Raw genomic sequence first — 27,393 nt, forward strand, 5'->3', positions numbered from 1 at the left:
GGGGGAGGAGACGTTGAGAGTTTGAAAGTAAGACTCCTCCTGGATTTGGACCCAGAGGCCCAGGGGGACTCATACTCTAGGGACCACTACAGAGAAGCGCACCTTGTTCCACTTACCTCTAGTGACCTTGACCTCCACTACCCTGTCCTCCCAGTCTGTGAGAGGGTGCAGAGCTTCCCGAGTCCCACCTGAGGGGTGGGACGGTTGTGGGGAAGCCTTGGTTCCATCCCAGAGCTGGGAGGGAAGAAGGAGCTTTAGCACGGCCCTCACCAGCATGCGGGATCCTGGACAAAGGGATCGTGGGGTTTCGGGGACTCGGTGCCACCCAGGAACCGGCTTCCCAGTGCTGCCGGGCCCCTGGACCTCCTTCTGTTGTCCCTCTGGGTCAGCGTGCCCCCTTTCATGCCCATGTCCCAGAATTTCAGGCCAGGTGGTCCCACTCCCTCGCAGCTTTCAATCCTGAGGTTCTCAGATGGTTTCAGGCAGGGGGAATCCTATTGAAAACAGTACTGATCATGGGGAAATTCAGTGGGAGAGAGGGCTTCTTGCCCCAGCACTGCCCACCTTTCCCTTTGAAGGAGAAAAAAGGTACTGTGCCCGACTAGCTCAGTCGGTAGAGCATGAGACTCTTAATCTCAGGGTCGTGGGTTCAAGCCCCACGTTGGGCGCATAGCTTTTTACAAGCCCAGGTGAATAGAATTAATGTTTTCAGGTGCTCAGGCCTTAACCTTAAGGCAAGCAGTTAGCACAACTCAGATATCAGGGCCTAATTCCGGGGGGACCCAAAGACCAAATCCCTGTGCTGGACCTGCAGCTGCCAGGGAAGACCCATAGCCTGGGACCAGGAGAAGGTGATGCATTCGAGTTGCTCAGGAAGGGGTCTGAATCTAGTCCCTTCCACACAGATTGTGGACCTGAGTTGCTTTTGTATTATGGGATTTTAGTGTGTTTCTAGTCCATGGATGCGCAGCAGGAGTAGCATAGCTCTGGGGGGTCATTCCTGCAATTCAGTGTTCTCACACAGCACACTCACATGCCCTCTACTGCCGCCACCCACCCCCCACCATGGGTGAGCATATTTCCTATTTTGAGGAGACTAGGACTGCCCAATTGCCTGGTCCCCTGGAGTGGATATGGTCCTTGGATCTGACTCCTTGGATCTTCCCAGAGTGGGTGCAGATGTGAATTAAATATAAAGGAGTGAAATCCCTTGCCTCCTGGTTCTGGGCTTCTGAGTTCATTAGAGATGCACAGACTGCAATTCTCCCCTCTCCCCAGTTCCCTCACAAGTGCAAGGAATTCAGTCCTGTAAAAATTACCTTGAGTTTCAATCACAGACCAAGGACAGCTTGCCAGGTCCCAACGCAATCTTTCCCAGCTGGGATCAGGGGCAGGGCTCTGGTTTTTCCCAGGTGGTGGGGATGGGATGGAGAGAAGGGGAGGGGCTGGAGCTATGGAAGCATGGGGGACACACCAACCCTCATGCTCAGGGTCATATACAGAATTCACAGGCAGGGGCAACCGGATTTTTTGCACCCATGAGGGTCTGTCTGATCATCCCTAGACTCTGAGAAGAAACCTGGAGCCCTTCCATAGCACAAGTTTCAAAACTTCCTCCCCCATCCCAGGAGACCCAGTCCTAGGGTGGCAGGTGTCCAAGGTGGCTGGGCAGCTGGGAAGTTCAGAGAAGGGAAAAGGGCTCCATTCACCTGAAGCTGGGTCAACATGGAGAGAACATCTCCAATCTGCTCCAGTCCCCAGCAAACTCAGGGGGCAGAGCACTGAACTCTTGATCTGCTGCCTTTGACAGAAAGATCAGGGCTCTAGAAGCCAAAGTGGAGCTTCATCATAACCTCCTTGCTGTTGAGTGGTGGTCCTTGCCATAGCACCTGGGCTGTGGAGAGCCAGATGTTTCCATGTGCATGAATGCAGCTGATGCAGGTTGGACCCAGAGGGGGTCTCACAGGACCAGCCAAGAGGGTCCTTGGCTTCATGCAGCATAGAAACCAAACGTGAGCAGAGAGGAAGTGAGAGCAGTTTGTTGAAGACATAGAGTAGGTATGGACAGAATGTCTGGTAGACAGAAGGGAAAGAAGAGTGAGTCTTGTCTTTGCTTGGGGCCTAGGGTTTTATTGAGGTGGTTCCATGCACGTGTCTTCCAGGAACACAGAGGGGTGTTGAAAGTTTCCCCGTAAGTCGCTTATGCCCTGAAGCCGGGGGTCTTGATGAGTCAGTGGTCTTGGAAAACATTCATGACGACTCCCCTTGGGGCACAGTTTCACTCCTTAGATGTTATCTGTTGTGCTGGAAGACTCCAAAGAAATAATTAACTCCTTGACCTTTACAAGGAGAACATACATTATCTGTCTTATAAGGTGTGTGTAAGGCAGAGGTGTAGGTCCTATCGAGAATAGAAACAGGAAAAGGAGTGAAAAAAGTGGTTTTTCATGGGGTTCCTTTAGTTTCTCTGTCTCACAGCCATCCAGGTGGCATCCCCAGTCCTCTAAAATACCTGATGGAGCCCTAACCAGCCAAGGTATGACCTTGGAGCAGGATTCAAACCTAGATCTCAGGGGCTTTAGAGTGGATCTGGGTCCATTTCCCAGGAGAGGCAGGGGTGGAGGTGCAGAGACAGAGGAGGGAGGGCCGGAGGCTGGGACAACTGGCTATGGGTACTGCACCAGCCCCACATCCTGATGGAAAGCCTCTAGTCAGTTTGTGAAACTGTGCCCCAAAGGATTAATGACGTTAAAACTGTTACCAGCAAGACTCCCAGTGACAGCCAGGAGCTCCGGCCAGCCTAGACCAGTTTGAGCTCCACCACTGACTCACACCTGTGCAGATGGACCATGGAGTATATGGCAGTGACCTTTACCTCATTATAATGTGACACTCTCCCCCCTCCCAGGAGGAGCACAAGCTTCATTAGCATAACATAGGACACAGTATAGACATGTTTTCTAAGTACACCTACACAACCTTATGCCTGTCCTCCTCTACATGCCTACACGCGGGAACAAAACTCCTCTTTCTGAATATTCATCCTAACCCTAAATAAAAGAACCCCCCCCACACACTTGGGGAGTCACAGCTTAAGAAATTATTCCCCATGATCTCCTTATTTGCTGCAAATAGTTTCCTTTGTGTGACAACTCCTGATGGTGTAGGGTCTACCTGTAAGTCACCAAGGAGCAAAGTCACGTGACCCTGTGTCACGGGAGCACCTGGGGAATGGAACTGGGGGTCACTTGTGTCCTTGGCCTCTGAGAGTTACAGAGCCAGGGTTGAGCTGGGGGCCAATGCACCCTCTTCTGGCTCAAATTAGCCAGCCTGGGCATTTCCCAGGGAGAAAGGTCCATCGCTTCCCCAGCATGATTGTCCTCACTTCTTTTAAAAAGATTGGAGCAGTAAAATAAGGGTGAGCTGGATTTATTCCAGGAATGCAAGGTTGGTTTTATGTTCAAGAAAGTTTGTCAAAGTAGTCAATCATATTGATGGACTGAAAAAGAAAAGTCACATGATCTTGATAAATGTTTGTAAAAACACTTGATGCAATTCACACCTGTATTATCACACCTGGTTTTTATTTTCTGTATTCTATGATTTGACATCTTGGGGGTGGGGGGGTGACTTGCTAGCTGAGGAGACTGCCCCTGCTCCCCAGCTAGCTAATTCCTAGAGATAGTAAACAATTTGCCTGCTAATAGGCCTTTCAGATGCAAACCAACCAATTCTGAGTCTATATGCCCACACCTACCTCCTTACCTGACACACCAACCTGTATTTCCCCTGCCTTAAATCACCCAGGGTCAGACACCAGACAACTAGGGACAGCCACTATGTCCCATATCCCACCAAATTATTCAATCTAGCCAATCCTAAACTGTTTACCCTGCCTTGACTTGCCTTTCCCACGGAAACAATTTGCTCAGAACTGTGGAAGGCTCCCAAGGGGGTCGTCACCAACCCCCTGGGGCTTGGGGATCACTAAGGGAGAACCAGAACCCGATACGGGCGGGCACTTCCTTCCCCTGAGCCCAGACTGGCAGCCCTGGAGCTGGGCGCATAACATGGAACCATCATCTCTTCCTTCCCCTTTCCTCCTCAAGAGATTCGAGGGCACACACCTACTTGATGCCAGTCTCCTTCCTCTGGTCTGCTCCCCAGCCACCATCCACAGTCCCCAGAGCCCGCACCGCCTGAAGCCTCGGGATCCCCTGCAGAGCGAGTGCTCTTTCAGCTCGGGGCCTCCGGTTCATCCAAACCCCTCGTCTTCCCCTCCCCTACAATATGCTCCCCACTCAGCTGGGGGCAGGAATCGATCCGGCTCCGGAATCCATCATCCCGGGACTGGGCTGCTCTGCCTCTGCCCACCTAGGTCCACGGGGTCTCCCCACGGTCACCCCAGCGCTCAGCCCCACGCCTGGCTTCCAGGAGCCGCTCAGCATACCCCGGAATGAACCGGGGCCACGCGCGATACAAACCGTTGTGGGGGAAGCGTTAGTAGGTGCTGTCGTGTGCGAGGCTCGTTGGTCTAGGGGTATGATTCTCGCTTCGGGTGCGAGAGGTCCCGGGTTCAAATCCCGGACGAGCCCAGGGCATGCATCCCGGCTCTCTACTATTATTTTACACGGGAACATCGAGTTCAGGATGGGCTCTCATCCCACCTGGCGTATTGCGCTCCGCTTCGAGCCCATCCTGGGGACCAGACGGGGACAGACCGCTTGCTGCGTACGGGCTGTTTTGTGGGGAGCGGCGGGGCTTCGGGGTACAGGCTGGCCCCTTCGGGTACGGAGGAGCCACAGTTAACTTCGCGCTCAGCCCGCCTGCGTGTGCCGCAGGAGCATGCCAGCCCGCGCCCAGCTCCTCTCCACTCTGTGTCCCCGACGGCGTTCCCCGCGCTGGACACCTGTTTCCTCCCGCCCTCCCGGCTGAGATGTGCTGCTCTAAGTGTAAAATGCACGTCGGGTTTTGAAGACGTGTTCCCAGAAAAGTAAGCTATCTTACTACGTGTTGAAATGATATTTTGGATATACTGGGTTATATAAAGTATATTATTACCATTAATTTTACCTGTTTCTTTTTACTTATTGTTATTATTTTTTAATGTGCTACTAGAAGATTTTAATTGGAAGATTTTAATTGGAAGATGCGGCTCCTATTTGTGGCCTGCAATAATGGACCGCGCTGAGCCAGAGGCATGACTCTCGTGTGGGGGATAGAGGTCCTGGGTCCAAATGCTGACTGAGCTCATGATTGTTCCTTCCGGTTTAGGGACCACAGCACGGGGGTGGGGGGGGGGGGGGGGGGAGGGAGGAGGGGAATGTGGCATCCTCCTAGCCGGATTCTGGGCTCTGGACAAGACGCTTAGCCATGCAGCCTTACTTTCACCAACTGCTAAACCGGGACAGTTCTGATTCAGAAGGATTTATTTAAAAGATGGTCCTTTCTGCCACTGATTTGTAGTGCAAACTTTTTCACAAATCAAGAGTCTGGGTATATGTTGTTTTAATACTTCACTGCTTTGTTCCATGGTTCGTTTACCCTTGTGCCCAAACCAGTTTAGCTTTGTGGGTAAGTCTTGATATCCAGGAGTGTTAGTCTCTTAAATTTATTTTGGTTATTATTGGCCCTTGGCACTTCCTTGTAAGTGTGAGAATCAGCTTGTCTGTTTACACAAAAATAGCGATTCGGATTTTGATTGGTATAGCATTGATTCTGTAGATCAGTTCTGGGTGATTTGACATCATTACTATATTGAGGCTTTCAAGTCATAAACGTGATGTATATCTTCTTTATTAAGGTCTTCTTTAACTTATAATAGTGTTTTATATTTTTCTGAGATAGGTTTTGTACATCTTTCATTAGAATTTTTGCTAGGTATTTGATGTCATTGATACTATTGTGAATTATATCACTTTGGATATACTTTTCTAATTTTTGCAGATATATGAAAATACAATCAGTTTTTATGTATTAATCTTGGACTCAGTGACATTGTGAAACTCACATATTAATTCTAATCTATAGAATTTTCTATATATTCAGGCATGCCATCTGTGAATAATGGCAGTATTACTTAATTACTTTCCATCCTTAGCTATACCTTTTAATTACTTATCTTATTGCACTAACTAGAACCTCCATATATATTTTTTTAAGATTTTTTATTTATTTATTTGACAGAGAGATAGTGAGAGCGGGAACACAAGCAGGGGCAGTGGGAGAGGGAGAAGCAGGCTCCCGGCCGAGCATGGAGCCCAATGTGGGGCTTGATCCCAGGACCCCAGGATCATGACCTGAGCCGAAGGCAGATGCTGAATGACTGAGCCACCCAGGGGCCCCTAGAACCTCCATATGCTTGCTGCCTTTTATTTTAATAGTTACCACTTGACAGTTATTGTTGCTGGGTAACACTGCCAAACTTAATGGTATAAAACAATACGTTTGGGGGCACTTGGGTGGCTCGGTCTTGAGCGTCAGACTCTTGCTTTGCTTGGGTGGTGATCTCAGGGTCCTGGGATGGAGCCCTGCCTCTGGCTCTCTGCTCTGCAGGGTCTCTGCTGGAGATTGTTTCCCTCTCTCTCCCTCCCTCTCTGCTCCTCACCCTGCTCTCTGTCTCAGTCTCTCTCTCTAAGGTAAATGGGTAAAATCTTTAAATAAAATAAAATAAAACAATATGTTTTTATGCTTATGGATTCTTTGGGTCAGGAATTCAACAGGGAATAGCAGATATAATCTGTACCTGTTAAATTGGAGTTTATCTGGGAAAACTTGAAGTCTGATAGCATCTGTGGACTCCTTTACTCACATGGCTGTCGTGTGAACAGCTCAGCTGGAACTGTGGAATGGAGCATCTACACATGATTTCTACATGTGGCTTGGACTTCCTCATAGCACAGAAGCTCCAGGCTAACTGAATTTCTTACCTAACAACTTTGGAACTCCCACATGCTTGTTCTACTGAACAAGATGGGACTTGTGTCTCTCTTTAGGACCCAACCTTGGCACCTCCACAGTTTCACTTCTGCTATATATTTTTTGGGGGAAGAAGTCACCGAGATTCAAGGGGAAGCGATACAGACCTCACCTCTCAGGGGAAAGAGTGGCAAAGAATTTGTGGTCATTAAAAAAAACAGCTTTATTAAGCATAGGTGATATGTAACAGACTGCACACATTTAAAGTGGACAGTTTCGTAAGTTTTGACATTTGTGTACACCCAAGCTATTACCACAGTCAAGGTAATGAGCATATTCATCACCTCTAAAAGTTTTTTATGGCTCTTTATCTCCCCTCCTACCTCTCAACACTAGTTTGCTGAAGTGTTTTGTTTGTTTGTTTGTTTAATTAGGAAAGGACATTGGGTTAGTCAAATGTTTTTACTGCATGTATTGAGATGATCATATGGTCTTTCTTTTTTTAGTCATTAAATGTACATTGATTTTTACATGTAAACATTCTAGATTGTTGGGTTTTTTTTTTAATGTCAGAACTTTAAAGATTTTGCTCCTCTGTCTCCTAGCTTACATTATTTCTGAGGAGAAATCTGCTTTTATTCTTACCATTGTTCCTCTGTAAATAATGTATCTCATTTCTCTGACTGCTTTTAAGATTTTTCTCTTTATCACTCACTTTAAGCAATTTGATTGTGATATGCCATGGTGTAGTTCCCTTTGTATTTCTTGTGCGTGAGGTTTGTTCAGTTTTTTGGAGGTGTGTGTGTCTGTGGATTTATAGTTTTAGTCAAATTTGGAAATGTTTGTTATTATTTTTTCAAATATTTTTCTGTCTATCCCATTTAAATGTAGTCCAATTATGCACATCAGGCCACTTGAAATTGTCCCACAGCTCACTGATCTTTTGTTTCCAGTCTTTCCTCTCTGTGGATTTTATTTTAATAATTTCTATTGCTATGCCTTCAAGTTCACTAATCTTTTCTTTTACCATGTCTAATCTGCCACTAATCTCATCCAGTGTACTTTTTACCTCAAATGTTATAGTTTATTTATAGAGGTTAATTTTGCTATTTTTGTTTATATCTTCCACATCTCTACTTAACATATTCAATGTTTTCTCTAGCTTCTTGGATATAGAAATGTATTAATATCCTTGTCTACTAATTCTATCATCTGCTTCATTTCTGAGTAGTGACGATTTTCTCCTGACTATGGGTATATTTTCCTGTTTCTTTTCATGTATGCTAATTTTTCATTGAATGCCAGATGTTTATAATCTTACTTTGTTGGGTGCTGGACATTTTTGTATTCCTATACATGTTCTTGAGCATTTTTCTAGGATGTGGTTAGATTCCTTAGAAATGGTTTTATCTTTTGAGGGCTTGTTTTTATGTATTTTTTAAGACTTTATTTTTTTAAATTAATTTTATTCATTCATTTATTTATTTATTTATTTTAGCAATCTCTACACCCAACATGGGGCTGGAACTCATAATCCTGAGATCAAGAGTCACATGCTCCCTGGACTGAGCCAGCCAGGTTCCCCTAAGGTCTTGCTTTTAAACTTGGGTAGATGGAACCAGGGCTTGGCCTAGGACAGGGTTTCTCTTTGTTTCATAGACTGTCCAGGAATGAAAAACACAGCAAGCAGGGGCCCAGACACTCAGTATTGGGGTCCACAAAGGGCAGGTGTTCTCAGCAGCCATAAACACAATTGGTCCCTAGTTAGGCTTTGCTGAGGGCTAAGCAATGGATTTGAGTCTGACTCTGGGACTTTGCTTTTCTAGAGAGAGTGAAGCTGAGGCTCCTCCTTGACTTAAAGAACCACAGAAAAGTTCCCAGTGCCTGGCTAGCTCACTCCATAGACCACAAAGCTCTCTCCCAGTCTGCGTTTGGAGCTCCACGCTGGCCTTTTTCCTGGGCTCATTGGCCACTGCCTATCCCATTTTCCCCAACCTCAGAAAGGGTTCTCAGTTCCAAGCACCCACATAAAGACCTGCATCATCAATATCTGGCCCATTTATTGCTCAGAGTGCTAGGGAATCTCTGAGAAAATCAGCTAATGGAAGAAGCCGACGCCCCTCCCCCCAGTTCCTTTCCGGGTTCAGATGCCCGCTGTGACTAGAGGACCTAATTGAGAGCCACCAAGAGTGGTGCTGTCTATATTATATTCTGGGAGGATGCAAACCCCTGCCAATTCTTTTGTGGCGGTCGTGCAGCTAGTGCAGTCCCGAGAACGATCGATCGTGCACCCTCTCCCGGCTCAGATTTCTCAAAAGGTAGATTTTGTTCAGGGTAAAATGAACCAAGGGCAGAGGCCCAGTGTGGGCGTCTCTGGCCTTGGCCAGCTGTGAGGGTCTTTGCCCGTGTGGAGGGGAAAACAGAAGACCCTCACTCTCCAGGTACATACAGGTGTTGGATCCAGCAGTTCACAGAAGCACCGAATCTGAGGTGTCGGCATCCGCAATTGGGGGATTGATTAAAATCGGTTGATCAGCAGCTGCATCCCTGAAAGTCTGATGTCCAAGGTGGGGCTCAATTTTACAGTCTTTTTTTTTTTTAATTTTTATTTATTTATTTGACAGAGAGAGACACAGCGAGAGAAGGAACACAAGCAGGGGGGGGTGGGGGAGGGAGAAGGAGGCTTCCCGAGGAGCAGGGAGCCCTATGCGGGGCTTGATCCCAGGACCCTGGGATCATGACCTGAGCCAAAGGCAGACGCTTAACGACTGAGCCACCCAGGTGCCCCTCTACAGTTTTGAAACGAAGGGTTTTTCTGAGCTAGCCAGGAAACTTCAGCAACCCCCCACCTAATGAGAGGACTTCGGGAGGCGCCAAAAAGTCCAGGGCGAGTCAGGCCTTGAGGGAGGCGTGGCCCGTCCTGGAATCTACCCCTCTAGGTACAGAGGGCCTCAGTACAGCCGAAAGGTCTGGGGTTGCGGACCGGTGGCCCCACGACCTCCTATCCCGCTCCTCCCCCAACCCCATCATCCCAGACAAGGGGCGAGGAAATCTGCTACCACCGGGGGCTGGTAGGGACAAAGATGAGTGGGGCCTGGCCCGGGGCTGCCGGGGAGTGAGGGTGCGCGTGTGTGTGTCTGGGGGGCGGGGCGCCAAAAAGGGTTGCGTCTCGCATTGACGTTCGGGCGGTAGCCCCGGATCCACTCCACGGATGGGCTCCGTGGCTGGTATGTGGCCGAATTGGTCCCCAGGCCTGAGGGAGGGAAAGACAAAGGCTCCCCCACCCTCGAACTTGATTCGAATAGGTCATTAACTGGACACTAATTGTGAGTTCCAGCGTTCTGATTTCTGTCAGGAAGACTCACTCCATGCTTCTTCTGACATATCAGAGGTCAAATCATGTTCCCGCTTGCTCCTTGTCACCACCAGGGTCCAGCCCTGCAGTGGACACCTGCAATTTCGGGACTTCTGCATCCTCGGGGCCACACCTCACCCCACCGGTGAGACTTAGAAACACAGCTCTGCTACGGGACACTAGAGCCTGGTCCTGGTCCAACAGGCAAGGCTGTTGGTGGAAGAATTTTCCTCGGGGTCCAGTTGTCATGTTTCTCAATGAAGAGAGCCACGAGTGGTGGATCCTCCTCCTCTAAGGAGCTGTGGGGTTTTGGGGAAGGGAGTCTAGGATTCGCTCTTCGGATTGTTATTCTGGGACCCCAGAGGGCTCAGAATTTGAAGGTATGTGTGACTGTCCTAGATGTTTCTTTCTTGAATTTGGGCCCAGATTGGGACGAAGATCTGCCAGGTATTGTCCATGGGTCTTTCTCTGCTCTCCATTAACTGTTCCTGCCCCCTCCCCAAACCTCCAAAGTGCTAGAAAAGCCACCCCCCCATACAGGTTCCAGGGGTTAGGACCCACTCTTCACCCCTTTACCGGGAAGCCAGAGGAATTAAACCAAAGGGCTAATGGGTGGTGGCCCAGAGAAAGTTCAGCCCTCAACTCCACCCATCAACAGCTAAACCAGTCTGTGCTTTCCGCTCTGTAACACGCCCCTCACCCCCCAGGTAGCTCCGGTGTGCTCCCTCCACAAAGCCCACCCAATCCCTCCTTTTATCACCTTCACGGGTGTAAAGAGACACCCGTGCCCCAATCTCGGGGGTCCTAGGAGGTGCAGGGCTCAGCTGTGGCTGACAAGTCTTTGACAGCAGAAACCACCCAGCATAGGAGTGCCAAAACAGGACCGCCCTACCCCGGGTGGGACTCGAACCCACAATCCCTGGCTTAGGAGGCCAGTGCCTTCTCCATTAGGCCACCGGGGCGTGCCCCCGGTGCGCAGGCTTCCCCGTCAGGACCCGCCCCCTTCCACGCTCCCGCGAGGGGCTGGTGGGCAGCGCCACGTGTCTCGCGCGCCCCTGCTGCGAGGGGCCGCGCGTTCAGGGCGACGTCTGTTCGGGTGTTTGGCTGTGCTGCTTCTTCGTTTAGGACCCGGAGCAGGTGCGGTGTCCTGGCACCTCCCCCCACCCCGCGCCCTGTCCGGTCGGGTCCCGGTGCCGCCCCAGCTCCGCAGCCGCCCGATCCCCGCCTCTCCTCGCTCCATCGGGCGGCGGATGGAAGCTTCCCTGTGTGTGCATCTCTGGAATGGCCCGCGGACTCCGGAGCACCGAGCCCAATCTCACCCTCCCCTTTGTGTTATCGGGGGGAACTTCCCCCAGGCCCCTTCCCCTGCGGTGAGGAGGGCGAGGCAGAGTCACCAAGGACCGCACCCGTCGTCTTCGTTCTGGCTCTTTGGTTTAAGGTACGGTGCTTGTTTTGGGGGCGACCGTCCTTGCGCCTGAGTCTTGGGCGTCCCCAAGTGTCCAGATTCTGTTGGCTTCAGGTGGGGGCAAGGCGGGAAGTGTCTCCCCACTATAGTGCCCAGCACAGGAGAGCTGGTCGCTGCGGCTTTTTCCTGCTGGGGAGAAGTGTCCCTCCGCGTCGCGGGGAGGGGACAGAGGGACCCTTGTGGGAAGGACCCCGGCACCTGCGGACAAGGAACGAGGTGAAGGGAGAACTGGGAACCTCCGCCCGCGCCCTCGGACCGGCGCGGCCCCTTGGCCCACCACAACGTGCGGACTCGGCGAGCCCAGACCCCAAAGCACGCCCTGAGCACGCCGAGTCTGAGGCCGGAGGAGGTGGCTCGGTTCTTCCGCCCGCCGGCGTGGGCGAGTAGTCTACGGTTCAAGGATTGGAACCCCGTCCCCAGGCCTGGGGGGGCTGGAGAAGCCCTCCGTGTCCTCCTGTCGAACCCCCAGAACCTCTGCAGCCAAGTCACCTGAGGCCTCAGAACAAAGGACAGAGCGCCCAGAATGGGTTCTTGTCGCCCGGCTAGCTCAGTCGGTAGAGCATGAGACTCTTAATCTCAGGGTCGTGGGTTCGAGCCCCACGTTGGGCGGGCTCTACATTTTGTGCGTCAGCAGGCTTTCAACAAGTCCTAACCCCGTTTAGAGAGATCTTCCTGAGAAAACAAACTTCCTGATTGCACATTCTATGAGGAAAAGAGAACACGGTACTTGGGTGTAACTTTTACCTTCAGGGGAGACATTCTGAGGCACTTCCTCTACCTTGGGAGTTTTATTTTTTAGGGGTGCGGTGGCTTAAACATAGGGATGGGGAGAGAAAGCCAGGAGCCCAGGTGATGGTGAGGACAGTTCAGGGAACAAGGAACAGATGTTTAAAATTAAACCTGACCCGGGTGACAAGGGCCACTTCCTGGGGCCCTCTGCTCTCCCTGCCCACATACAGGTGGCCCTCCTCCCCCTGTGCCCGCCTTCCTTACTCCAGCCTGGCAGGGCTTCTCTCCAGGGACCCCCTTCAGCATCTAGGAGACCCTGTCCCTGTTCACAGCCCGACTGTTGCAGTCATCCTGTTGACAAGTTAGTACTCCTTGTAATCGCAGCCTCGGCTGGAGCCTGCCTAGCCAGTGATTGCCAGAAGAGTGGATGTCTGCAGGTCCCACAGAACCAGGGTCAAGACCACTTTCTTCCGTGGAAGGATGAGAGGCAGATGAAGTAACTGACCTTGAGGGATTTGTTAATCTGGGGGTGCACAACTTGCTTTGGGAGTGAGAAGTCCTGGATTCAAATCCCCGACAAGCCCTTCTCTTGCACAGAGACATTTTTGAGGGGTGGACGGAATGGTGGGTCCCAATTCTAGGTCCCTTTACAATGGAAAGCAAAGGCATTGAAAGTAGAGAAGGTGGGGGGAGGGGGTTGCTGATACCCTCTCCCCCCCATCGTTGAGGTCCCATGTGTCACCATGGATACACAGAGCTGACCCTTGTCCCTGAGCCACACTTCATTGCACAGACTCCATCCCTGAACCACAGCCTCAGGGGAACTCTGCTTCCTGGAGAGATCCTGCACTGGGAATTTTCCATGGCTTGTGGTCTGGAGTCTTGAGCCTTCCCCTAGATGAGGAAGGTGCAGAACACAAATCTTGGGCAGTTCTTTTTGGATTGCAGGAGGGTTACAGGAGTTGACTCCACTATTTTCCAGCTGGACTCCACAGATCTGGACCCACAAGACCCAGCCTCTCAAGGACATCAGTTAATCCATCTGTTAAGTGGGGATAATCACAACTCATGACTCAAAGATTTGTTTGGGATATTAAATTATATTTTGTGTAAAGCACTTAGAACAGAGCCTTGAGACTGAAGCATTAACTCCTGTCTGAGCTTCCAGTCTGCTTGTCCACCCCTCCCCGCCCATGCCCCTGAGCCAGGCATCTCTGGGCTGGGGGAAGCCCAGGTGCTCTGGGGCCCCTGTTTATTCTCTCCTCCCCCGCCTCCTGCCTCCCCACTTCGCACTCCTCCTGACCTCTCGGGCAGGAACCTGAACAGCCTCTTGTCCCAAATTGGCAGATCCTGGCTTTATGCCACTCCCTGCGAAGGAGCTGGATCCCAAGGGCTGACCTCAGTGTTGGAGTTCAACAAAATATTTCGAGGGAATGAGGGAGGAATGGAGTGGTCAGGCCTGTTTTCCACCCCTCTGAGAAAGGGGCTCAAGTTTCCGTATATCCCTGGAGTGGTCTCAGGCCGACACACCCTCCTCCTGAAGCCTCAGGGTGGTGCTGGGACTTGGGGGCATCAACAGGTGACCTTGGATTTCATCAAGGCACAGAGAAGGACTGGACTCCAACTTGGCACCTCACACCATCAGGGGTCTCAGCCGTCTGAATTTTGGGGTCAGGGTCGAGGGTGATGTATGAGGCTGGAAATGTCGACAGTCTGGTCCAGATCCTGGTGTTGCCCACATTCGAGACTCAGCTTTAATGCAGAGATTCAGCAAAAACACCCATATGGTCACCAGGTTAGCTCAGCTGACACCATACTCTTATTCTCAGGGTCATGGCTTTGAGCCTCACAGTAGTTAGATTTTTTATTGCCCGTTGAAGGCAATGAGGATTCCCGCCCACATGGGTTGTTTCTCTGGTCCCAGCTATCCACGTCTGCCTGAAAAGTGCTCTGTTGGGTGCACAATGTGTGAGGTGATAAAAGCAGATTCCTGCTCACCCAGGAAGCCATGCTTGGTTCCTGCCCTCAGAGCATCTGCCCCTTGTACCAGGATTGGCCTCCCATGGGTGCTTGTGGACTCCCGTTCCTGAGAGTAGGGAGAGTAGTCATTCCAGCACCCACGCCCAGGACAGGGCAAGGACCAGGGCCCTTTAAGGCCGACACCAAGGGCTTCCTCGCTCCTTGTTAGCAAGGTCCCTGGAAAGGAATTCCACAAGGGTTTTCCTCCTCTGGGAACACAGCAGGTTGTCCCTAATTAAAAGACAAGAAAGGGCGCCTGGGTGGCTCAGTTGGTTAAGCGACTGCCTTCGGCTCAGGTCATGATCCTGGAGTCCCTGGATCGAGTCCCTGGATCGAGTCCCGCATCGGGCTCCCTGCTCGGCAGGGAGTCTGCTTCTCCCTCTGACCCTCCCCCCTCTCATGTGCTCTCTCTCATTCTCTCTCTCTCAAATAAATAAAATCTTAAAAAAAAAAGACAAGAAAGTCTGAAAACCTAGGCTCCTCCGGGATTTGATCCTCTTTTGTTCTAAGCGAGGATTATACTCCTGGAAACTCCTTTTGCTGCCAGCTTCTCCTCTCGCTCAGCAATGCTGCCCACGCTCCAGTCCTCATGGGGTCATAATGTGGGAGAGTTTGATTCAGGTATCAATCAAGTAGAGGGATATAGTGGGTCCTGATTCCCAATATTCAGTAGTTTGGGAATTCCGTATTTGTTCTGTCTCCCTGTCCGGGGCCAATTTAGAGGGCTTCAGTCCAGGAAAATAGGCGCTGCGGTTTGGGGGCAGAACATCGTTCCCGGTTTGCGACGGACTGGGGGTGAACTGTGGCCCCCACCCCACCACCCGCAGTTCACCCTGGGCACTGCTGAGAGTCTCTCTCCGTCACTGGATCCCAGCCTGGGCTGAAGACCAGCCCTCCCCTGCGCGCCGCAGCGATCAGGATGCGTAATTGGGAAGCGGTGGGTTGGAGAGCTGCAGCTGTGCGGCCTTCCTCCAGCTGGGCCAGCTCGGGCCGCACGTGCAGCCGTTGATGAACTTGTCGGTCTGAAACCTGACAGCAGCTGCGAACCCGCGAACGCATAGAGCCGGCTTCACAGGTGCACAAGTTAACAGCTGAGCTCTCGGGGTGATGTCGGTGTTTCCGCGTGCGTCAGCTGCAGAAGGGGGAGGGGGTGGAACGTGGCGGCTCGTTGGTCTAGGGGTATGATTCTCGCTTTGGGTGCGAGAGGTCCTGGGTTCAAATCCCGGACGAGCCCCTTCCCTCATCTTTTCCCCTCTACGTTTTCAGTGGAGTTCGGCACCTACCAGGCTGAGGCTCCAGATGGTTCAGCTGGTGAGGGAGCTAGGGCTCCGGCAGACGCAGACAGTATGTATCTCCTGAGGCTGGGATCCCGCGGTAACGAGGTTAAAGGAGACTATTCTGGGAAGTAGGAGGAGGTTATGTAAAATAAGGGAAAGTGCATCGTTGGCTGCTCTAGGGGTACAGATCTCATCTTAGTTCGAGATGATCCTCGCTTAAGTCCCGGGTGAGCCCTACTCTTACTTAAGTTGCCTTTTTTTGGTGGGGGGAGAGACCTGGGATTCTGCGGGTAGAACTTCAGTTCCCTGGGGCCTTCCCAGATGAGAGCGCTAGGAAATTCGCGCCTTGGATCCGGAGGGGTGGTGGTCAGACAGTACAAAGCGAAGCTGCTAGCGCAGATCTGCGGGATCCTCGCGGGTTGGGTCACGCCTCAACACGGGGAAGGACACAGAGACAGCAGAGTGCCTAGGACCCGACCCCGAACCCCTGGACGCAGTCTCTCTGCCCTGAGGGCGGGCTCCTTGTCCTCACCACTACCTGAGGACCAGAAGACCCGCCTCTTGCCCCCGCTGAGCAGAGGAGGGCATCCCTGAGTCGTCCTGGCTCGGGGTCTTGTTGGTGGCCTGATCCACCTCCCTCCAGGGGTCAGCCCCTCCCGTTTGATGGCACCTAGGGCAGGACGGCTGGTTTAGTCAGCATAACAAAGCGACTCTCAACGTTACTCGTGGGTTGTAGGTCCCACGTCGGAAACCGGATTTCTTGGTTTGATCTTGCCAGTGACTGGAGAGGAGAGCGCAGCCTGGAAGAGCGGGGGCAAGGGGGAGAGGCAGATGGTGGTGGCTATTTCTTCCATGCACTCCGCACGCGTTTAGTAACCACCCATTGGGTGCCACACCGTGGGGGTGCGGCGTTTTCCAAAGCGGGCTTCCTAGTGACTTCGGCTCAAGCACCCTCCACGCGCCGCCGCCCGGCTCTTGAGCCGTCCAGCTGCCGCGTCCGACATGGAGCTCCTCACCGGCTTCTGCGCTGCGCGCTGGGAGGAGCCGGGAGGAGCGCCTGCAGAGTGATCCAAGGGCGGCGCGGGGACGCCCTGACCGCCTGCCGGGCTGGCCGCCCGCCCCTCCCCGACAGGGACTCAGCGCCGAGCGGAAGCGCGGAGACCACCGTATGGCCGGCACGCAGGAATCGTTCCCCACTTCGTGGGCTCAGGGAGCGCTGGGCTCCCTCCACGCCCACGGATTCTTGAATTTAGCGGTTCTCCACTAGTCTGCAGCCGCAGTCCCCTCCCCGCGCTGCTCTGCGGGTCCCGCCCCGGATGCCACAACGGTCATAAAGAGGAGCCTGGAGGCCGATTCCAGCGGGGCTCGTTGGTCTAGGGGTATGATTCTCGCTTAGGGTGCGAGAGGTCCCGGGTTCAAATCCTGGACGAGCCCTCCTTTTTGTCTTCCGGATGCGGGTCAGAATTCTGGCCTGAGATCTGTGCGCCAGGCCGCGAAGCTCGACCCCGGGAAAAGTGACTTTGAAAAGGCCTCAGGCTGGCTAAGTGCCGCCCACCGCTGCTTTTAAAATTTAATTGGGGCCCAGTCGCCAGAGCCCTGTCTCCCGATACTACTTTGTCATTCGGAGTTCGAAGCACCGAGGTAGGAGAAAAAGGTCTTTCCTTCCTGTGCACTAAGAGCCCATTATTCTCCAAACCGACCCCTTTGGCGCGGCAAGCCTGGGCCCCCAGCCCAGTTCCGGGCTCAGGAGTCAAGGAGCTTGAGGAGAGGCCGTGGACTTCTGGCGTTTGCAGCCTGGCCCTAGGGGTCTCCAGACGCCAAGCCCGGCACTCCTCACCTGGGCATGGCCTCCTGGGGCTCTCCGCTGCCAGAGCCCTGACCCCCAGTGCCTGTCCCATTGGGGTCCCCTCTGCCCTTTTCTGCAGCTCCAGCTGTGTGTGGACTGGGGTCACCTTCGCGGGGCAAGAAGCAGACCGGGTCCCGCCAACACAAGAAAGTTTGAAAATCTAAACATTTGAAGAACAATAGTGGACATGTTTGTCGGAGGCTATGATCCCATGTAGTTATATCCCCACTCCTTGTCGCATCAGCCCAAACGTCAAACAGATGTTAACAATTTAAAATTGTGTTAGAGAATCTCTCATACATGTTACTAAAGCCTAGCAAATCATGTTCAAGAGCTCTGCAAGGGGGGACATCTGTTCTGCAGAACCTTGAGGCTGCGATGCCTCCAGGCACAGAATTCCTATAAAACACTCCCTCAGTACCTGGGGCTGAGAAGAAAGTGGGACTCAGGGGAGGTGGGGGATTAACTCCTCCAGCCTTTCCCCTCTTGTCAGGCCAAGGGCCCAGGGAAAGTCCTTCTGTGGAGTCACAAGTGCTTGCCAGCAAATGACTTCAGCATGTGTGGAAAGAAGAGTGCCAAGGTGTGCCAAGAGCATCTGCCTCCTACAGGATCTGAAGGATGGTTACACTGGAGAGAAGGAATCAAGAGAATGCAGCGGAGAGGAGGACCAAGGTGTTGGACAACTGTTAGTGGCATGGTCTTCCTTTTTGTTTAGGATGGTGAGTTTGAGAGTGTGCCATGAACCAAGTATCATGAATAATCCAATTCTGTGTACTTGAGGACCAATTGGAGGGGGAAAAAACCCCTCAAGTAGAAGATTTAATTTAAGTGCTAAATTAATGAATGGTATGGTAAGTCTTTGAGCCCCTGGCAGAAGTAAAAATTGTCTGTGGAGAAATACACTTTTATTCTAGATCTCACAGAATTCCCTACACAAAGAAATTTACAAGGAAAATGGGCAACTCACAAAACAAACAAAAAACAAGGAAATAAGGCACCATGAGCAATAACCAAGGAACAACAAGCAATGGAAATGAAATTGCAAACATTTTAGATGCTAAAATTATTAGACACAGACTATAATACAACTATTCTTACTATGCATAAATAAATGAAGACTAAAATATCTTTGACAACAGAAGCTATGTAAAATGATCTAAAGATTGCAAAAGATCTATATTCTTCTTTTTTTTAAAAAAAAGATTTTATTTATTTATTTGACACAGAGAGAGAAAGAGAGAGAGAGCACAAGCAGGGGGAGTGGCAGGTAGAGGATGAGGGAGAAGCAGGCTCCCCGCCGAGCAAGGAGCCTGATGTGGGGCTCGATCCCAGGACCCTGGGATCATGATCTGAGCTGAAGGCAGTTGATTAACCAACTGAGCCACCCAGGCGCCCCTCTATATTCTTCTAAAAATAAAAATACACAAAAATTGAAACAAAATTCAATAGATGTATATAACAGTTAAAAAAAGATGGAGAAACAACAGGGCGCCTGGGTGGCTCAGTTGGTTAAGCGACTGCCTTCAGCTCAGGTCATGATCCCGGAGTCCTGGGATCGAGCCCCGCATCGAGCCCCGCATCGAGCCCCGCATCGAGCCCCGCATCGAGCCCCGCATCGAGCCCCGCATCGAGCCCCGCATCGAGCCCCGCATCGGGCTCCTGGCTCGGCGGGGAGCCTGCTTCTCCCTCTGACCCTGTCCCCTCTCATGCTGTTTCTCACTCTCTCTCTCTCTCTCTCAAATAAATAAATAAAATCTTTAAAAAAGAAAAGAAAAGATGGAGAAACAGTAAACTAAGAATAGGTCAGAATAAATAATACAAAAATAAACAAAACCCTAAAATATCCCAATATGATTGCAAATTAAGCAACATACTTCTAAAAATTCCATGAGCTAAGGAAGAAATTACAATGGGATTTAGAAATACTTTGAAATAAATGATGATGAAAATACTGCATACCAAAACCTGTAACATACAGCTAAAACTGTAGTTAGAGGGAAATTGATAGCCTTAGATGCATATAATAGAAAGATTGAAAACTAATGGCAAGAAGTTAGAAAAAGAACAGCAAAAATAAACCCAAAGAAGTTAGGGAAAAAATAATAAGATATGAAAATAATGAAGTAGAAAACAAGCATACTATAGAGATTAATAACACGTCCTGAAGGCAAATCTTGGGAAAAGCTAGGGCTATTGATAAAACTCTGCAAATACTGATTAAGAAATAAAGGAAGAGACATGCAACGCAAAGCGGGAATAAGAATGACTTCACAGTCATTGCATAATTAAATAATAAAAGCATATGCTAAACACCTTTGTGAAAATTTAGAGAAATACATAATTTTTTAAAATTAAAAAACATGCCTTACTGGGATCAAAATGGAATAAAAATGTAAATGATCTTAAAACTAATAAAGAAAGTGAATCAATAGTCAAAAACTATCCTCCAAGGAAGATTCTTGACTCAGATGGTTGCTGTGAAGCACGCTACCAAACATTCAAGAAACAAAATTTTTATCTCACACAAAAGCTTTCACAGAATAGAACATGGAACCCCACAACACATTTTAGGAGGCCAGCACAACTCTGGTATCAAAACTAAACACAGGGACCCCTGGGTGATTCGGTAGGTTGCGCATCTGACACTTGATCTCAGAGTTGTGAGTTCAAGCACCCTGTTGGGCTCTGTGCTGGGCATGGAGCCTACATTAAAAAACAACAACAACATAGACAATATGAAAAATAATTTTAAAACCACATAATCTATAATCTCACTCATGAAAATGGATGTAAAATCTTAAAATACTAGCAAACCAAATCTTATGACCTATAAGAAGAATAATATACCGCTTCCAAGTTGAGTTTATCTAGGGAGTGCAGTTGATTTGATGTTAGAAAATCTATTGCTGGGCGCCTGGGTGGCTCAGTTGGTTAAGCGACTGCCTTCCGCTCAGGTTATGATCCTGGAGTGTCTGGATCGAGTCCTGCATCGGGTTCTCTGCTCGGCAGGGAGTCTGCTTCTCCCTCTGACCCTCCCCCCTCTCATGTGCTCCTTCTCATTCTCTCTCTCTCAAATAAATAAATAAAATCTTAGAAAAAGAAAATCTATTGCTTTCTGCAACAAATTCAGGGAAAAATATTCAATACAATCTAACTTCCATTCATGACTTTTAAAATGCTTAGTAAACCAGCAAAAGGAGATAATACCCATAACTTGCCAAAATTATCTACAAAATACTACAGCAAACTTCATCCTTGATAGTGAAACCTTGACATTTTCTTTGAGGTTGGAGATGCCACAAGGATGCTGATGCTCTCTTTCTATTGAACATTTCATCAAATTGGGTTACTCATGCATTGTTGATGGGAATGGAAACGGTCCAGCCACTCTGGACAACACTATGGCAGTTTCTTTAAAAACTGAACATGTAACTACCATGTGACCCAGCAATTGCACCTTTGGGTGTCTATCCCAGAAAAATGAAAACTTATGTTCACACAAAAACCTGTACTCCGATATTTATAGCTGTTACATATTTCTAACAGCCAAAACAACAACAACAAAACAACAAAAAACAAAAACAAAACAAAAACTGGAATTATCCAGATGTCCGTCAAGGGGTCAATAGGTAAACTGGTACATCTTGCTGTAGGCCTTCTCCCCTGCGCCGCTCGCTCTGTCCCCCCGTGCACCTAGGTGCTGGGGCTGCTCTTCCTGCGCCTAACGCCAGGTCCGCCCCTGCGGGCACGGGGCCCAGACCGGTTCCCCAACTAGAGGCCATGGGAAGGTGAGGAAAGTCCTGGACAAGCAGCACCCTCGCTGCCCCTGTGGGACTCTACTGACCCGACCCCAGGTGCTCAGGTCCAATTCATTACTTAGCCAAGTTCCCATCACCTTCAGATCAGCCCACCATCTAAAAAGCCCATCCGGGGATGCCCGGCTAGCTCAGTCGGTAGAGCATGAGACTCTTAATCTCAGGGTCGTGGGTTCGAGCCCCACGTTGGGCGGTTTGTTTTCTTGGTTTGGCGCGCGAAACTCGGCAGGAGACGATTAGGGAGCAGTGTGGGTGCACCACAGGGGGGCAGCATTTCCACGCAAGGCGTCCCACTGACCTAGAATCGAAAGGCAACGCTGCCCCGGGGACGGGGGGCCCCCCCTCGGTGGCTTTTGCCCCAGAGTGTGACCAGCGTGCTCGCGGTTGCGAGGAATGTCAGCGAAGTGACCCCCGTGGCGGCGCAAGGACGCATGGACCGTCTGCCTGGCAGCATTCATTGCGTGAATGCTGGGGCCACCAGATTGGGGGACATGAGAGGGCTGCTCCCCACTCTGTGAGCTCCTTCCGCGCCCACCCGCTCCTGAGCTCAATCCTTCCCTGCGGGTCTGAAATCCGAATCTCCTCCCCGCGTCACTTCCTTAATCCCGCTTGTCCCAACCCTTGGGTCGCCATGAAGTCATAAAGAGAGCAGGAGGGAGCCACTTCCATGGCTCGTTGGTATGATTCTCGCTTAGGGTGCGAGAGGTCCCGGGTTCAAATCCCGGACGAGCCCCAATGTTTTTGGTACAAAAACGTCTTCTTAGAGATTGAGGAACTGTTGGCAGACCTCAGCCTTTGGGCGACGAAACGGGACAACGCAAGAGAAAATTAGAAGAACATCTTTAAAAGTCCCCAGCTGGTTCCGGATGCTTTAAAAATTTTAATTTGGAGGCCTAGGCTTCAGAGGTGCAGGCATCCCGGGGCAGGGCGCTCCTCCCAGGGCTGCGTCAGGTGTAGTGCTAGGCCGGTTTGGGGAAGGGGAATCCGAGAGAAGCAACGCTCCCCCGCAGTCACCCCTTTGAGGGTTCAAGGCCAGCACTTCTCGGCGGCACTCAAAGCACCCCCTGCTGAGCACCCAGGAATTTATACGCCAGCACTACTGAGGGGTGATGGTGGGGGTGAGGCACTTTGAAGAGGCGCCTGGGCCCTCCTCCCCTCTTCCCTTTTCTTGCCCCACCTCCTCCCTCCATTTTCTTGTCCCCCTCACCGGGGCGCTCCCAGGCCTGCCCTGGTGCTGCTCCGGCCTGGGGACCGAGTGCGGTCAGGACTACGGTCCTGTGCCCCTCTCGGAAGGTCAGGCTGTGAGGTCCAGGAGATTGGAGGTCCAGGTAGGGTTTGACTTTGACCCCTAAAGAGTTTCAATCCTTGAGAGCTGCTTTCCATAAAGGATGCAGGTTCCCCGCTTTCCGGGCAACCGTGGGCGGGGTGCATAGCTCAGGCCCAATGTCCTCTTTCCTCCAGAGTCCACGCAGGCGCCCGAGGCTGCCTGTAGAGTTAGATTTCCCGGGGCAACTATCTCTGTCCTAAAGTTTTTTTTTTTTTTTTTTAACCTTTATTTATTGGTTTGAAAAATTGTTAACAGCTTTAAGGAAATTACTACAAAGAAAAACATTCCAGGAGAGACTCGCGGTTTCCAGTAACACAAATGGGCGGGATTTGGGGGACGAACATTTTAGCTAAAAACAACGGAAAACGTTGGATATTCAAAACAAACAAGCACTCTTAAAAGCGGCGGGAGGGGGGGAAAAATCCTGGCCACATTTAAACGGAGGTGGAAAAGCAGAGGGGTGCGTGGATCCCCAGGCGGCGGTCACACCGAGGGGATTTGCCAATTTCCGCAAACGGGCGAGACGAAGGCAGAGCCCAGGACCTGCTCCTGAGTTCCCCCTTGAATCTGTGACCCCGAAAGATGCGTATGCACAGAAATACACCCGTCCCACCCCCACGGGCCTCCAGCGGCTCTGGAAAGCATGTTGCTTTGGGCCTCTTCCTTCTCCCACCTTCCGCTAAAATGCAAATAATTTTAAATAAGAGGCAGCAAGTACGGAGACCTCGTGCACCGGAAGGGCGAAGCCCCGCCCCCAACAAGGACCCCGCGTCTAAAGCGTCCTAGTCTCTCTCGGTGGCGGTCCCCTCACTCCCAGGCGCGCTCCCCTGAAGTCTCAGGGATGGCAGCTCCAGCCCCTTGCCTGCCGCCTTCTCTTCTGGGCCTGTGGTCAGATTGCCAGGACAGGTGGCACAAAGGACATTAGAAGACACGACAACTAATGCAAAGTGTGCTCTCTGATTCGGTTCTGGATTTTTTTTTCTTTTGTTTTTGCCATAAAGAACATTATTGGAGGAAATTCGAATATGGACGGTAGGTTAGATAATCTTGTTGCACGAATGATAAAGGATAAATTCGGAGGTGTGGCGCGGGGAGGCTCTGAGGTCCCGGGAATTCGTAGGGGAATGGGGAGAGAATCTTGAGAGGCTTCGGATTCTGATTGATTGATTTTTTTTTTACCATTGGATAAATTACAAACCTCGGTGAATACAGTGAATTTCAAGGAAAATTGCAGGGTTGTGTCCACGACACTTGAGCCTTCAGCTTCGGACAGCCCCAAGGGGAGGGGTTTGATTTGGAGCTCTGTGCCTCCTCTTGCACCCGAGCCTAGAGGGCGAGGTCCAGGGTAGAATCCTCCGGCCTCTCTCCGTCTGGTGGACATTGACGAAGCCGGGAGTTGTGGCGCCCAGCCCCGGACCACGACGCAGAGGGCTCTGACTTTGGCCTGCGGGTGAGCCGCAGAGGGTCTGGAGGGGTCGTCTCCCCACTGCACGCTGTGCGGGTCCCGCAGGTCCTCCCAGCCCTGCCTCTGCCAGGTCATTGTTCAAGCTGGGCCCGGAGAGGACCGAACGCAGCCCAGGCCGGATGCACCATCGACTGATGCAACCGGAGTCCCCTACTGCTCTCTGAATCCATTCATGTGAAGGAGAATCCAGCGCATTTCTGGGCGTGGGACTCCTTCTGGAGGAAACGGAAGAGCCAGACTCCGCGAAGCCGGTGCCCGAGGAGCCGCAGGAACGCAGAGGAGGGCGCATTTGTTTCGTTTACAGCTGTTCCTGAAGGCTTTTGAATGCACGCTGGAACGCCAAAGAAACTCAGCCTGGTTCTGAGGAATACCCACACCAATCTCTGGAACTCTTTCTAGCCAGTAAGCAAACGGTTTGGCAGCTGCCCCAGTGGCCTAATGGATAAGGCACTGGCCTCCTAAGCCAGGAGTTGTGGGTTCGAGTCCCACCTGGGGTAATAGGTGTGTGACGGGTGTTTTAAATTAGGTTACACGAAGAACTACAGTCTAAGGGGGGGAAAACCTGCGGAACTCTGAGAGGTTTGCACCGTCCTTAAAGTAAGAGCAAGAGCGAACTACAGCCTGAGGGGAAAACCTGTGGAACTCAAAGGAGTTTGCTGCACCATCCTTAAAGTAAGAGCGAGAGGTTTTCTTGTCTTCTATCTAATCACAAGGGAAAGAACAATGTACTCCTATGTCCACTATCCACACTTGTGTAAATCTGTCTTAGTACTGATGCCTATGCAAGATTAATTGGCTAAGTAACACATTCATGTTGTTCAACCTCAAAAAGAACCTTGGTCTATTGATCTGAAACATCCCACTATGAGAGTCATGTGATCCCTTTTTCTAAAACAAACAGTAACTCCCAAACCCCAGTTGTTTTTGCACGAGTGCCCAGAAAAGAAATGGGTGTAAAAGGCTGTGAACTTTCAGGGCCACACAGGCAAGGGGAGAAAATAAAGACTAGCAAAATGCAAAGTATGCAGCTCAAGAGGTAAACAGAAAATGTGGAGAGCAGAGGTTGCACCTGTGAGAGGTCAATGTCAGAACTGAATGGGCATGTGGAGAGAATCGAGGTGACCCGGGCCAATGGTAATGTTGACTTGATCTGGGTTAAGATTGTGGGTGATTTTCTGCCTGGAGTTCTGTTGTTTCAACTGAGTTACTTCTGTGACTTTTTATAGTTCCTCCAGTGACTTGTTAGAGTCTTGGGGTCAGGCCAGGATTTTGGTGTCTAGCAAACGCTGTCTTTGGCGTATAAAATGGCACTCTGGTGACCTGAAGGTCCCGTGTCCTCGGAAATGCCATGCCAAACTTGCGTTCTTGCTCAGGTGCACGGGGTCTGAAATCAAATCTCAGAGCAGCCACCTCCAATGCTTTCTTCTTCTTCTTCTTCTTCTTCTTTTAATAATGAAAGCGAGCAGGGCTAGTATCAAAACAGGGGAGAGAGGGTCAATCAAACAGGAGAAGATGCCTAACGCATTTCCTGTTGAGGTTAAATGTTGGTGTGCTCTGTTAAGCTGCAGGCATCGAGCCTGGTGAGGAAGAAAACAAAAATGAAAAGCAGCATCGTCCCCTGGTCCGGAATCCAACTCCCTTTCTTCTTCTGTTTTAAAAAAATCCATTTTGTTAACTGCTGTATTGCAGTAGATACTTAGAGTTGGTGTTCAATGAGTGAATGAATAACTCTGTGAGGCCAGTGGCTTTGGGTATGTTGGGGTGCCTTTGGGACCTACAGCTTATGGGAAGACAGAAGTTCCGAGCTAGGGGGTGCGTTCCTGCTGGGTGGGTTTTGTTGTTGAGCCCCTGTCTCAGGATCCTGGCCAGCAGAGTCCCTGAGCCATCTGCTGACCAGGAGACCTGGGCCAAATCCTGCTCCGCTGTGTGCACTTCTTCAGCCAACAGTCCTGGTGGCCCTGCTCTATCCTGGTGGTCATGCCAACGGTATTTACACTCTTCTCTGAGTAGATATGGCAGAGTCATGTGCCCGGCTAGCTCAGTCAGTAGAGCATGAGACTCTGAATCCCAGAGTCTTGGGTTCAAGTCCCATGGTGGGCATAGGCGTCCCTTTCTGCTTGTGCACTAGGCAGCAGAAGGGTGGGAAAGCAGACTTTCCTTAAATCCATGCCCAGTAGATGTCCTTGAATGAAACTGAAGTTAGCAAGACTCAGAAAGATGATGTGCATAGTACTATATCAGCTTAATTAGATGTATTCTATTCTCAATCTTGGCACTTTTGACATTGTGAACCAGATCATTCCCTGTTGTAGGGGGCCATCCTATGCACTCTGGAATGTTTAACAGCATCCTTGGCCTTTACCTTCTAGATGCCAGTAGTTTCCCCATAGTTGTGACAACTAAAAGTGTCTCCATATGTCCAATGTCTCATGGTTGTGAGCCACTGGTCTAGAGAATCAAGCCCATAAATATTGGTGCAAACAGTTCTCATTTGAGATCTGACAGGAGAACTAGCTTGGCACAGGGCCAGGTGGCAGGGCAGGGTGGCTGCCATGGCCAACCTAGAAGGCAGCTTGGTGGGGTCAGGAAATGGGCTATGTACAGAGGGCTGAACAGATAACTTAATATATTGAGGCTAATGGGAACCAGTTTTCTCACTGGTGGAACTGGAAAAAGAGAAGGCTTCAATACATCCTACGGTGTTGCATTGCAACTGAAGGTATTAGTGATGCTACTTGATAACTTGGTAAAGGTTGTGTCACTGGGAAAGATAGTTCGTGGCAGTGACTTAATAAAAGCAATTCTTATAATGGTATATTTCCCTTCTTTGAAATTAGCAAGTAACCTGTAAAGTGATATAATTTGATACTATGTGAATATCCTGTTCCCCAACAACTTATTACATATTATTTTAACATTCATTCATAATCATTGTCTCAAACATTTATTTCACTGGGAGTTAAAGAATGAAGATTTCCTATTTCTATCATTTTTCTCTCTATATTTTTAAATTTGAATTCAATTAGCCAACATATAGTACATCATAGTTTCAGATGTTGTGTTCAGTAATTTATCAGTTGTGTATAACACCCAGTGCTCATCACATCGCGAGCCCTCCTTAATGCCCATCACCCAGTTACCCCATCCCCCCCACCTCCCCTCCAGTAACCCTCAAGT

The 27,393-nt window shown here is 50.4% G+C and overlaps 8 non-coding genes across 8 annotated transcripts; 7 read left to right on the forward strand and 1 right to left on the reverse strand.

Moving 5' to 3' along the window:
* Positions 1-595: 595 nt before the first annotated feature.
* TRNAK-CUU lies at positions 596-668 on the forward strand. The gene has a single exon. It is a non-coding gene; the product is annotated as a tRNA-Lys (tRNA).
* A 3,855-nt stretch (positions 669-4,523) lies between these two features.
* Positions 4,524-4,595, forward strand: TRNAP-CGG. Its single transcript has one exon. It is a non-coding gene; the product is annotated as a tRNA-Pro (tRNA).
* Positions 4,596-11,162: 6,567 nt separating this feature from the next.
* Positions 11,163-11,235, reverse strand: TRNAR-CCU. Its single transcript has one exon. It is a non-coding gene; the product is annotated as a tRNA-Arg (tRNA).
* A 1,039-nt stretch (positions 11,236-12,274) lies between these two features.
* TRNAK-CUU lies at positions 12,275-12,347 on the forward strand. The gene has a single exon. It is a non-coding gene; the product is annotated as a tRNA-Lys (tRNA).
* A 3,301-nt stretch (positions 12,348-15,648) lies between these two features.
* Positions 15,649-15,720, forward strand: TRNAP-UGG. Its single transcript has one exon. It is a non-coding gene; the product is annotated as a tRNA-Pro (tRNA).
* A 1,405-nt stretch (positions 15,721-17,125) lies between these two features.
* On the forward strand, positions 17,126-17,197 carry TRNAP-AGG. The gene has a single exon. It is a non-coding gene; the product is annotated as a tRNA-Pro (tRNA).
* A 4,347-nt stretch (positions 17,198-21,544) lies between these two features.
* TRNAK-CUU lies at positions 21,545-21,617 on the forward strand. Its single transcript has one exon. It is a non-coding gene; the product is annotated as a tRNA-Lys (tRNA).
* A 3,023-nt stretch (positions 21,618-24,640) lies between these two features.
* On the forward strand, positions 24,641-24,713 carry TRNAR-CCU. Its single transcript has one exon. It is a non-coding gene; the product is annotated as a tRNA-Arg (tRNA).
* The last annotated feature ends 2,680 nt before the right edge of the window (positions 24,714-27,393 follow it).

Source organism: Neomonachus schauinslandi, chromosome 5, assembly GCF_002201575.2.
Source record: "Neomonachus schauinslandi chromosome 5, ASM220157v2, whole genome shotgun sequence".
In the NCBI taxonomy this organism is placed as follows: Eukaryota; Metazoa; Chordata; class Mammalia; order Carnivora; family Phocidae; genus Neomonachus; species Neomonachus schauinslandi.